Source organism: Nicotiana tabacum, chromosome 15, assembly GCF_000715075.1.
Source record: "Nicotiana tabacum cultivar K326 chromosome 15, ASM71507v2, whole genome shotgun sequence".
Taxonomy (NCBI): Eukaryota; Viridiplantae; Streptophyta; class Magnoliopsida; order Solanales; family Solanaceae; genus Nicotiana; species Nicotiana tabacum.
In genome coordinates, this window is record NC_134094.1 from 44351669 (window position 1) to 44365368 (window position 13700).

The following is a 13700-nucleotide window of genomic DNA, read 5'->3' on the forward strand; positions in this document are numbered from 1 at the left end:
GGTTTGGGCAACTTTGGAGAGTAATTTCACCATATGGATTGGGGTATATGTTCCCTACTCGATTTTGGTTATATTTCGTGAATCTATCTTCCTTTTGGTAATTGGATTGTGAATTTTAAACAGAAAATTGGGGGTTTTTGTCTAAAGCTTCATAGAGTGAAGTTTTGAGGTTTGAACATTGATTAGGAGTCGGATTTGAGTGAAACTAGTATGGTTGGACTCATAATTGAATGAGTTATCGGATTTTGTAAGTTTTGTCGTGTTCCGAGGTACGGACCCGAGTTTGATTTTTTGGTTGACTTTCAGCTTTTGATTAAAGATTCAACCTTTATCGATTGGGTTTGATTCCTTAGGCATTATTTGATGTATTTGAGTTGCTTTTGGCTAGTTTCGAGCCGTTCGGAGGTCGGTATGCGTGTGATCGCATTTTTGGAGTATCGCTTGGCTTGCTCGGTATTGGATTTGGCTTGTTCGAGTTAAGTAACACTTCTAAACTTGGTGTTGGGTGTATGAACTCCTGAATATATACGTGATATGTGTTTGGTGTTGAGGTGACACACATGCTAGGTGACGGGCATGTGGGCGTGCACCGTGTGAATTATGACTTGGTTATTTCTGTGGTACTGTGTAGTTACCTAATCTTATTTTTATCCATGAGATCTCTACGTGCTAGAGTAATTGAGCTGTGATCCATGTTAGAAACCATGTCTAGGCTATATGCTTTTCATGTTGAGACTCACTGAGGTTAGTTCTACTGTTGAATTATTTACTTACATTGCAATTACATACTCAGCCATACTAATTCATTTGCATATCATATCTCAGTTTCTGTTGCCATTTTTTGATACATCATACCATCATTTTTGGGTTGATTTTCATGATATTGTGAGCCCGAGAGACTAGAGAGATTGATGGCTGAGTTGAGGTCTGAGAGCCAGATTTGTGAGTGATATTGATTGGATCGGGTTGCATGCCGCATCATGTATTATTGATTCATGATGAGATCGGGCTGCGCGACACATCAGTTATTATTGATTCATGCTATGATTGGCTTATTATAGCGCTTGGGTTGGATCTGCCCCTCCAGAGTCTGCACACCCACAGTGTGCGCAGTTGCTATTGATTCACGATGGGATCGAGCTGCGCGCCGCAGCAGGATTTATAAGCATTTGGGCTGGATCGGTCCTATACAATACTGAGTGACTGAGTGTGCTGAGTGATTAAGCGTGATGAGTGGGAATGTGAAATGTTGATACTGAGTACTCTGAGAGTGTGAGTACATGAGTTCATCACTGTGATGCATTGCATCTGACATGCATACTTGACACACATGCATAGAGGTGCATTTCCTCATGTTGCACGGTTTATCACATTTATGACTTCACATGCACATTGACATGTAGGCATAGAGATGTACTTTCCTCATGCTATCTTAGATTGAATCTTATCTATTGTTGAAAGTTTTTGGAAAAAATCAAAGATTTCTGACTTACTCATATTTTGGTGATTTCGGTGAAGGATTTGGATTTTAATGTTATACTTGAAAAACATGACTATTTTCCGTAACTGTGAACTAGCTAAGCATCATATCTCTGAGTTATTTCTTGTACCACTTTTATTATATTGTTATGAGGTATTTTTGGCTACTAGTGTTGGACTTTGACCCCTGTCCTAGCTCGTCACTACTTTCAACCTAAGGTTAGGTTTGTTACTTATTGAGTACATAGGGTTAGTTATACTCATACTACACTTTTGCACCTTGCGTGCAGATATTTGATGCTGATGTTGCTGTGGATGGCGAGAGCTGGCATTGAAGATGTACATGCGTTCCGGTCATTGCTGTCTTTTGTTCTTGGTAGCTTTAGAATTATTAATTTGTTAATGTATATTTCAAACGGATGATGTATTTATTTCATACCAGCTTTGTAAACTCTAAATCTTAGAAGCTCATGATTTGTATTACCAGTCCTTGGGAATTCTTTGTATAAAAGCACAATTGTATTATCATTACTTCTCTTAATGAATCTCATGGAATTGGTTTATTATTAATTGACTTACATAGCGGATTAGGGTTAGGTGCCATCATGACTAGTTGGATTTTGGGTCGTGACATTAATGCTTGCCAAGGTAAGTCTTTATGGACATTTATGTTAGATTTCATCATGTAAGTGCAAGTATTAACCTTCAATTACATTAAAATCTCTAGATTTCTAAAGAATCACCAAGAACACTCAAGAGAGAAGATTTTTAGGGTTATTCAAAAGGTAATATCTCAACTCCTTCTTTATTTCTGTTAATAAAACTGTTCTTGGGGGTTGTTAAGAGAAGGAAAATATGTATTGATTGAACTATTGAGTGAACCCTTGGATTTATGAAAACTTCACCATTGTTGGATTAAGTGAATGAAACGATAAATAGTAACCTTAGGCACTTTGAATCTTGGTGTCCTAAACGACATATAAAGTTAGCAGATACTGTTAATGAAAGTTATGAGAGTTGATTGAAGATCTTAAACTTGTCTCTGAATTGAAGGGCTTGTAACTTAAAGTTAAGCTTGAATGAGACTAGTTGACTATCGATGATCGATTCTTGATGCGAATTGAATGCTTTGATGTATATATCGAATTGTTGGCGATATTTGAGTATTTTACTCAAATTGGAGCGTCGTGGTATTTTTTTGGAGCTTAGACTTGCGGTAAGTTTATTAGACTTACTCTTCTTGAGGGATTTTGTCTAAAGCAAGATTTGAGTCATATGTGTGAGTTGTTCATGCTTGTGGGACAAGCGGGTAAGGGCGTCCCAATTAATATTGTCACGACCCCAGAAAAAACCCACCTATGTAAGCCAAATAATGAATAATACAACTCAAGTCAAAGATCATTAATATCAATGAATAAAATAGCTGAATACCATACAACATCCCAAGGATTAGTAGTACAAGTCATGAATCACTATGATTTTTGGATTACAAAACTGGTAGAAAAATAAATACAACATCTATTTGGAATATACATGAACAGAAGCACAAATCCTAAACTATCAAGAACAAGTGGTAGCTATATCCGAAATGGAGGTACATCTTCAATTATAGCCTCCATCATCCACAGTAGCTCAGCTCCAAGATCTATATGCAAGGTGCAAAAGTGTAGTATGAGTACAACCGACCCCATGTACTTACTAAGTAACAAACCTAACCTTAGGTTGAAAGTAATAATGATTTAGGACAGAGGATAGAGTCCAACACCAATAGCCAAAAACAGCTCATAACAATATCATAAAAGTGGTATGAGAAATAATTCAGAGATATAATTTATATATATGTAGATATATATATATATACTATGTGTGCAAGTCTCTTAACAATTTAACATATAAATAAGCTATACTTTTGATACTAAGAAGATATGCAGAGACATTGTAACCAACTAATAATTCAGCATATCAAGTAACTTGTCAGCAAATTCATATAGGGAAGATATGAATGAAATATCGAGTACCGTCAACAACTTGCATATAGAGAAGATAGGTATTAGTATAAATAATTCATCAGTAGTTGCAAATAGAGAAGATACGCATGAGCAGGCAAGTCAAGTTACACAGACTGACATATGGAGAAGATATGTACTGTGATTCATTTCATCAAGTAAAGCAGCATATAGAGAAGATATGCATAAACACCATGTGTACATTTCGGAGCTAGCATATAGAGGGGATACACAGTAAAAAATCATGCATACATCCGAGGAGTTTGCATATAGACAACTCATGTTCTATAATCATACATCCAAGAAACATGAGAGGACGACCCTAGGGGGATGGATCCTTATCCACACGATGCACAGATAACTCACGTGCCTAATCACCACAGACAACTCATGTGCTATAATCATAACCACCGCACGGACAACTCACCGTGCTATAATCCTAGCAACCACATAGACAACTCACTCACTAACAATCCAGTCTATTACACAGAAGCATTGTCACGATCCCATATCCCACCAAGTCGTGATAACACCTAACCCAACCCGCTAGGTAAGCCAAATAATATACGCTACTACCAAATTAGAGATATCAATCAATTTATTCATTAAATACTGCAACAGGATTCGATACAACTACCTTCTGACTGGTAGTACAAGTCATGAACCACTATGATTTAAATTTTACAAAGTTGGTAAAGAAATAAATAAAATATTTGTTTGAAGGTTACGTAAACACAAATGAGTTCCTAATCTACCATAAACAAATGGTAGCTCGAATCAGGAACACTGGTACATCTTTAATGCAAAGCTCTGTCTTTCACAACTCCTCAGCTCCAGAATCTGCACACAAGGTGCAGAAGTGTAGTATGAGTACAACCGACACTATGTACTCAATAAATATTTTGACTAACTTTAGAGAAGTATTGACGAAGTTTTTAAATCAAAAGATACTTACTTGCAGAACCTGTGCATCTCAATAATATGTATAATATAGAGAAAATATTCCAAAAAGACAGTTAGAGAATAAAGAATATCAATAGTTACGGTGCACAACTGGGATAGGGTAATAAACAACTCTACCAATTAGACATGTTAAAAAAATATGACTTGCACCAACCCCGCTCAGAAAGAGGCATGCACCATATAATATGTGTTCTCAATACTCATACATGTCTGTAAACCTGTGCCCAACATGATACGATTCCATATCAATTGCCAAATAACACATGCAAGAGAACTTTTCAAGAATCAAATATATCATTGCGTGATGAAAACTTCCTTATCACGTCAATATGATATGCTACCAATAACTCAACAAAAACATGAGATATCAACTCAATGTAGAAAAATTTATCTTTGACAACAAATCATCAAGTAAAAGTGGGGCAGGTGATATCATGTCAAATTCAACCAACAACTCATTAAAAATACAAGACGAAAACTTTTAAGAAATAGGTATGCAATCAAAATATCAAACCCGTTTCAATATATAAACAACATTAATAAAGACAACCCCGATTCTTCACATAACATCATCAATAATGCCACCCTTATTTTGCCGCATGTACATATAACAATGAAATTCCTCCCTTATTTTGCCATATGCGCATATCGTCACCCTTATTTTGTCGCAGTACATATAACAATGAATTTCCTCGCTTATTTTGCCACATGTGCATATCGCTACCCTTATACTCCACACAACATCAACATCAAAATTCCACCCTTATGCTCCACACATCAACAATCATCCCGAATATGTCCACATGTACCATAATATCATAACAATAGCACGACAAAAACCTCACAATCATCACAACAATGCAAGATAATAAATAGTCATCGAGCTCATAGCTCATGAAAAAGTGCACAAGGACATGTAAACAACAAAAATGCGGATAAGGAATGACTACGGTTAAATCAATTATAGCAGCCAAGTTCAAGTAGTCATAAAAGGGTTCACATATGTATCACAGAGTGTACATGTTCCAATCAACGTACAACACAAGAACACATACGGATGTGTGTTCATAACATGCGTGTATCTATCTCCGAGGAAAATATAGCATAAGTCTCAAGATTTGCTCAACTTGTTCAAAATACGGTACCAACTAGCCTTGAATTTCTCTAGCATGGTTTATCCTGCTCACGTAGCCAATAAATGCAATAATACATAGAATCAAGTAGAACACACAATCAAATAAAGCGTAGAGTAAGCTAGAATCTACCCCAAGTATGAATACCCATGGCACATATATATAAGCTCATCACCTCATACATATATCACCCCCTCATGTAGGAAACAATATCAATTAATAGGAATAACACCCTCAACCAAAGCTAGGGAAGACACTTCCCTCAATGAGCCCAAATCAAAACTCTAAAATAGCATTTCCTCTAAAAATTCACCTCTGTATGGCTCAAATCTAGCAAAAACATAATTCAGTAACATCAAATAATACTATAGGAATCAACTCTAATTAATAAAGTTACAATCTTTACTCAATTCTCGAAAGGTCAACAAAAGTCAACCCCGAGCTCGCACGGTCAAAACTCGAGTACCCATAACCCCAAGAGTCCAAATATGTGATTAGTTTTTAAACCCGAGTCCAAATCGTCTCTCAAATTTTAAATTTTTATTTTTCAAAATATAGTCAAAGATCCCCAAAATTTCCCTTCTAATTTAATGATTTTGGTAACAATATTTATAAGAAATCAAGATATAATATCAAAATTAAGTGAAAATCACTTACCCAATAGTTAAGTATGTAAATCTCCCTCAAAATCGCCTCAAGTCGAGCTCCCAATCTCAAAATATGATAAAAAAGCTTAAGTCCCGAAATACGCAACATATAACCAGCTGCAGATGTTGCATTTGCGACCAGAGGCTCGCAAATGCAACAACCGCAAAAGCGAATGAAGGCTCGCAAATTCGAACCACCCCAGAACCATAAAATACTGGAAATGCGACAAAACTACTCACAAATGCGATGCACCCAAGCTGGCCGTCGCAAAAGTGGCTCCTACCTCACATAAGCGAAAAGTCCAATAGTCACAACTGCGACAAAATCGTCGCAAAAGCGAGGCCCACAGCCTGCCAGTCCTAGAAGTCCAGAGTCGTAATAGTGACTCTTACCTACGCAAATGCGAGTTTCCTAGTACTACCATCTCGCAAAAGAGGCAACCTCCTTGCAAATGCGAGGGACACAAATGCGACCAGTACCTCACAAATGCGAGAGCAACAGTACCAACAACCTCAGCCTAGCTAAAACCATCCGGAATCAATCTGGAACTCACCTGAGCCCCTCGGGACCCCATCCGAACATACCAACAAGTCCCAAAACAAAACACGGACCAACTCAAGGACGCAAATCCCACAAAATAACATCAAAATCACGAATCGCCCCTCAATTTAAGCTTGATGAACTACTTCAAATTTCCAAATTCTAAGCTTACGCCGAAAACAACTCGGAATGGCCCTTAATTTTGCAGACAAGTCATAAATCACTATACGAACCTATTCCAAGGCTTGAAATTGCAAATGGAAATCCATAACCACAAACTCTCAAAATATTCAAACTTCGAACTTTTGAAAATTAGCATCAAAATCATCTAGGAACATCTGAACTCAAATCCGGGCATATACCCAAGTCCAAAATCACCATCTGGACCTAACAGAACCATCAAAACTCCGATCAGAGGTCAAATACACAAAAGTCAAACTTGGTTAATACTTCCAACTTAAGCTTCCAAAGTAAGGGTCATTCTTCTAACTCTATCCCGAACCACTTGAAAACCAAAACCGGCCATACACGCATGTCATAATACATCATATAAAGCTGCTCAAGACCTAAAAATTGTCAAAACGAACAGTCAGGTCGTTACATTCTCCCCCACTTAAACATACATTCATCCTCTAACGTGCCAAGAGTCATTCCAAAGCCATCAAATCATTGTATAAACTCACCATACACATACCCATGGGCAATCCCATGTTACCACAATCTGTAAAAGCCCATTAGCACAATCCCGACTGAAGATTCTTTCTTCAACCTTTATCCATCGACCATAACACCAAATTCCAGCATTCGAAATTCCTGATACAATCCAATTCTCGCATATACACATTATATCAATCTCAACAAGCTGTAGCCAATTATAAATATGTTTCCAAGATATAACCACACGATGTAACACATTGCTCATAAGTCCGTAGCAATATCTCTGATCACAATAGCTGCCCATTACCAAACACGGTACCGGTGACATGCCTCATATTAAATAGAATCTTATTTCAAACCCCCAGAACACTGCAAATGATAAAAGAAACATGTAGAAACTCTTAACGACCCACCAATCAACAAGTCGTGGAGTTATCTCTCCCCACAAGGACCGTTGCCGAATTCTGAGCTGACTAATGTCTTTATTCTTCTAAATATACCTTATCCAAATCTGATTACTCTAATTCTAGGTCCAATAACCTTATCTCACCCGGTACAAGCTGCTCGACCGACATGCCACACCCAATGCCACCTAGAGCCACATATGACGCAATCCACACCCAACAAGCGACAACTCAAACACAACCAAATATGGAAGGAGTTCCAAATAAGAGAACTACCCAACAAGTTCAAAAAATACCACCACAAATCACAACGCTATGAACCCATCTCTCAAGGGAGAAGCACAACACACGAAATAAGCACAACGATCATATCCCAACGTAACTTCGCTGCGGTGCGTGACCCGATCCAAACATACAGATCCTATGGAATACTCATCGAGCCATATTGCTCACAATTAACAACCACATGTATATAAACAGCAAACACGCAAAATGCTACCATAACCATAGAGAAATGGATAGCACAATGCGCAACAAATGATTCAACAACCCAAGATCCATCTCTCTCGAATCTCGCCACAAGACCTAAATAGAATCACATCAGGCATGTGAATAGTCAAGAAACCCCACATCTCATAGTGGCATAAGAGAGTAACACTTGAAACATACCAGAAACTGAATAAGATCAACTGTATCCAATGACACACACCTAACAATAGTTATGGTGAGTAAAGAAACCCGTAACGATGCAGAATGCACATTCTTATTAGGCTTACTAATAGGCCCCCAAATTAATTCCGATCGTTCCAAAATGGGTAGATAACCTTATAAAAGTCCATACCTATCCATAACACACACCATCAGCTGTCTAACTCTTAACATATCTTCACAGTCCACAACTAAGGAGTAGTCTGCCTCTGAGAACATCTAGTCTCAAACCTCAAGAATATAGGATTCTCCATATCTAACCCAACTCCACCACTCAATAACTGACACATCACTCATACAAAATCATCTCACAAACAATACTCACATAAATCTTTTGCGCGACATAGATAAAACCTAAACATCAGCAATCAAAATCTAGGCGATTATCGTAATATTAGTCAAGCATCCGCAAGTCAAAAACATAATGCCTCTCCTAATATGCACACCCTTCTTAGACGATACTAGATAATGCTAACATCCTCTTAAACTTCGGAAATCTCCCATGCCGTCCAGAACTCATGACCTTCCTTTCAATACCGAACTGCAACCTTACCTATGAAATCTCAATCCCACACAGCGTACCACCTCTATCATGCTATCATATAAAAACATGAGGATTCCATTCTCAACTCTGAATCACAAGTAGGATAAATATCCAATTCACCGAAAACCTTCCACTTAACTCAATCTCAGATAACAAAATCACAACAAGTAACGAACTCCCCATGCCTGTAGAGTACAACAACCGCGAGTCGTGGCCAAACTATCGCAAACTCTTCGGAGCCCATTTGTACATAATCAAATCATCAAACCTGATTTCTCTCTAACTTACCCAAGTCACGCAGGCTGCCAAACCCAAAAGTATCTCAATCCGAAATTCTCGCTCTGAAGGGACCTTTCGAAGCCGTTTCTTACATCTATCTAACATTGCCATGTAATGTCAATAATGATATAAAAATATCACAAATCTAGACACTATCTAGTATATATCTCAAGTCCTAGCCCTACACAAATTCGAAAATCCTTATATACAACATATGAATCTTGAACCGATTAGAACCTTCTCTATAGTCATCCACTCGGCTCCAATCTCCGCGCAGCCAATACGCACTGAACAACCTGTGATCCACCAACATATATATCCAAAAGAAGAAACCAAGTGATTCATTGTCCTTGCACATAACGTCCACAAAAAATATCAAATCCACAAGCGTTCGTTAATCCAGAAACATATATAACACATGGCCGTGTTATCCGATCATCGATAGAAGACTCTCCCACTTGGCTCGAAGCCACATAACACATTGTCAGTAACCCATAATACCCATCCTTCATAGCCGCCCTGATCCCGCACTGTTAATCAGCTGAATACTTTATATACTTATGTAACACTAGTCGTAAAACACTCGAAAGACTCTGCCATGTGCATAGTCATCATTGTGATAGTCAAGCCAACTCCCTCAAGTGCTCTGAAATGATAGTATATGCATCTCACTGAATAAAAGCCTCATACAAAACACATAACCTCAAATCCCACTGGCTAGCCTCAAATCAACATCTTCCCATGACCCTACCATGGTTACAACAACGAGGCAACCAATTAATCCTCTCGAGTTCGTACTCATCAACCAGATACAAGAATCCGCTACATCCCACAAATGAACAACTAAAATATCTACCGAAGCATCCGCTTCCAAGACTAGACAACATATCACAATAATAATCAAACATCGATAGCCCTTCGTAGTCCATCCACAGTATCACAAGTCATCGGTGCATAGCAGATACCCAGCGCGTAACATCACATATGAGTGAATGGAAGAAAATTGAAGATACAAGCTTCAAGCTGAGATAAGGTCACACGATAAGGAGAGAAAGATGGAAAGTTTTCCTAGATGCCCTGTAACCTCTCGAAGATAAGTATAGAGGTCATCATGCCGATCCGCAAGACTCTACTAGACACTTGCTCATGACTCATAGGACCTATGAACCTAGAGCTCTGATACCAACTTATCACGACCCAAAACCCCACCAAGTCGTGATGACACCTAACCCAACCCGCTAGGTAAACTAAATAGTACATGTTACTACTAAACAGACTGATCAATCGATATATTCAAGGCGTTTTCCCCCGTTCGTGAAGTGTAATAACTGGGCAGACTCTTTTAAATCCTATTTCTAGGGTTAGAGTTATTATATCATATTTTGGGTTGTAGAGCTCGGGTTTGGGCGATTTTGGAGGGGATTTTCATGATTTGGATAAAGTAAGTATTTTTGACTCGGATTTGTTATTATTCCATGAGTCCATATTTGTTTTTAGCATGTAATTAGCAAAATAAAGTGAAGAAATGAGGGATTTTTGTAAAAACTTCCTAAAGTAAAAATTGAGGATTTGAAGGTCGAATCGAGGTCAGAATTGGATAAAATTGATATGGTTGAACTCGTTGTTGAATGAGTGTTCAAAATTTATGAGTTTGACCGGGGTTCGGGGTGCGGGCCTGGGGTTGACTTTTTATGTTGACTTTTTAATTTTGATAAAGATCAAAACTTTATTATTTGAAGTTGTTTCCTACGATATTATTTGTTGATATTGAGTTGTTTGTGACTACATTCGAGTCGTGTGGAGGTCGATACGCGAGGGAAGGGCTTGTTGGAGTATTGATTTGCATGTTTTGAGGTTAGTAACACATCTAAACTTGAATTTGAGGGTATTTAACCTTGAGAACTACGTTATATAAAAGATATTGGGGTGACGTACATGCTAGGTGACGGGCGTGTGTGCGTACACCGGTGTGTTCATGGTTTGGGGAGGCCTTTAGGCTATTACCAGGCTTATTTTGCTATCATATCTTGTTATCCCCGTGCTTTCCCTACTTGTTTACTCATTTGAACTGTGATTCATGTAAGACATCATGTCTAGGCTAAGTGCTATTTGTTTTAGACTTGATAGGGCTATTCTTGCTGTCTCAGCGATATATGCCTTATTTGTACACATGTTCTCAGTCATGATGCTATATCCGTGTATGATATATTTGTCTTAGCACTTCTTATTTGATTCTTCACATGTTGTTGATCCCTCTTATGTGTAACACTGTTAAACTGAGCATTTTTAAATCTGTTTACTTGAGACATGAATGGTAAATAACTGAGTTTGGGCCATAGAACATGTTTGGTATTGATTTTGAGGTGATATGTATGGCAGGCCCATATCGAGCAAAGTGTTATTGTCTTGGGGTGACGTGTGCACTAGGCCTCACTATTGGACTAAATGATTATGATTAGCGCTTGGGCAGGATCCACCCCTCCGGAGTCTGAGATACTAACATTGGGCGCAGGTGCAGTGTTTTATACACATACTTGATGATGAGCAGATATGCCAGGAACCCGTACAACGCTAAGTGTGAATATTTTGATGGATCCACTATGATATTTTAATTTGACATGTATACTTGACATGTAGGCATAGAGATGTATTTTCCTCATGCTAACTAGTAAATGAAATGCTTACTTGTGTTAGGCTTTAACAGTTATACTTGAAAGCATGCCTAAATTCCTGTAATGTGTACAAGTTGAACATAATATTCTCAAGCTACTCATCTCTACTGGTTTTCCCTTCATATGCTAAATCGTTACTGGTTATTGATATTGGCATTTCACTTTTGTTTCTGAGCTCGTCAATGATTTCAACCCAAGGTTGGTGTTGTTACTTATTGAGTAAATGGGGTCGATTTTTCTCATACTACACTCTGCACTTTATGTGCAGATTCAAGTATATCCGGTCGAGGTGATTTCCAGACTTGAGTTGTTGCCAGCCTTTGGGAGACTATGAGGTAGCTGCTATGTCGTCCGTTGTCCTTGAAGTTCTCTTTCAGTTATTTCTATCTTTACTATTCTATTGTTCAGACAATTGTATTAGAGGATTTTACTTGTATCATGTTATTCGGTAATGCTCGTGTACTCGTTGGCACCAAATTTTAGGGTTGGTTGTTGCAGGATTATGGTTTTATTCCCAGATACTTTATGATATTCATACATTGTAGAGTTATTAGACAATGTTTATTCGATTTCATTGTTATTATGTGACTGTTGGCTTACCTAGCAGGTTGGGTTAGGTTCCATCACGACTTGTGGATTTTGGTTCGTGACAGGAACAATCAAAACCCGATTCCTAGTCCATTTACCAAAAAAGTCAAACCTTGGTAAACTCTTCCAACTTAAAGCTTCTTAAACGAGAATCATTCTTCCAAATCAATTCTGAACCACTCAAAAACTAAAACCAACTATACACATAAGTCATAATACATAATATGAAGCTATTCAAAGTCTTAAAACACCTAATGGAATGCTAAAGCTCAAAACGACCGGTCGGGTCATTACCTGTTACTTTCAAGTATCCAATTATGTCTTCATTCCGGCTTTGGTACAATAGTCAGGCATGGGCTGAAACTCCGAGGGTACACTAGGATGATTTGAAACTATGTCACGAATGGTGTCGAGCTGCAAAGTGAGCATCCCAAAAGGTCCCTAGGCCCGTGTAGCTTGTGAGGAAGATCCCTCACTTATAACCATCTCCATCTTCCTCTTCTTGCTCTTTACAACACTACCTTCTCCTCTCACTCTGTGGGTGAAAGGGTTTTTCCGCCGATATCCAATGATCTCCATCCCATTCAACATATGCACACCAGCATGACTTGTCATCAATAACGGGAACATCAAGGTCGGACTACCTTGAAGCATGTACTCCTTCAGTGACTGAATGATGTAATGACCGACATTCATCAGATGCCCTCAAGGATGTACACAATCATCAGGGCCCTGGCATATGGAACATCGGACACGTTCCCAGAAGGAGACACCCTGCTAGCAATGATGTACAACCACAATTTTGCTTTAGCTGTGAAACCACCATATTTGATGCCCGTTTTATTTTTAGCCCAACTCACTGTTGTGCCTGTAGGGAAATTCTTTGACACTAGCCAATCTCCATTATCGCATGTATCTCTTTATGGCATTGGCTCGAAGGGCGGTTTGAAAGCCCATAGACATCATTTATCTCTTCAAGTCCAAATTTCATAATCTTTCCTGTTATAGTAAGTTCAAGGTTTCGGAAATGTGTACTCTTTAAGTTGGCGTAATATTCCCGTACACATTCCTCATTGGCC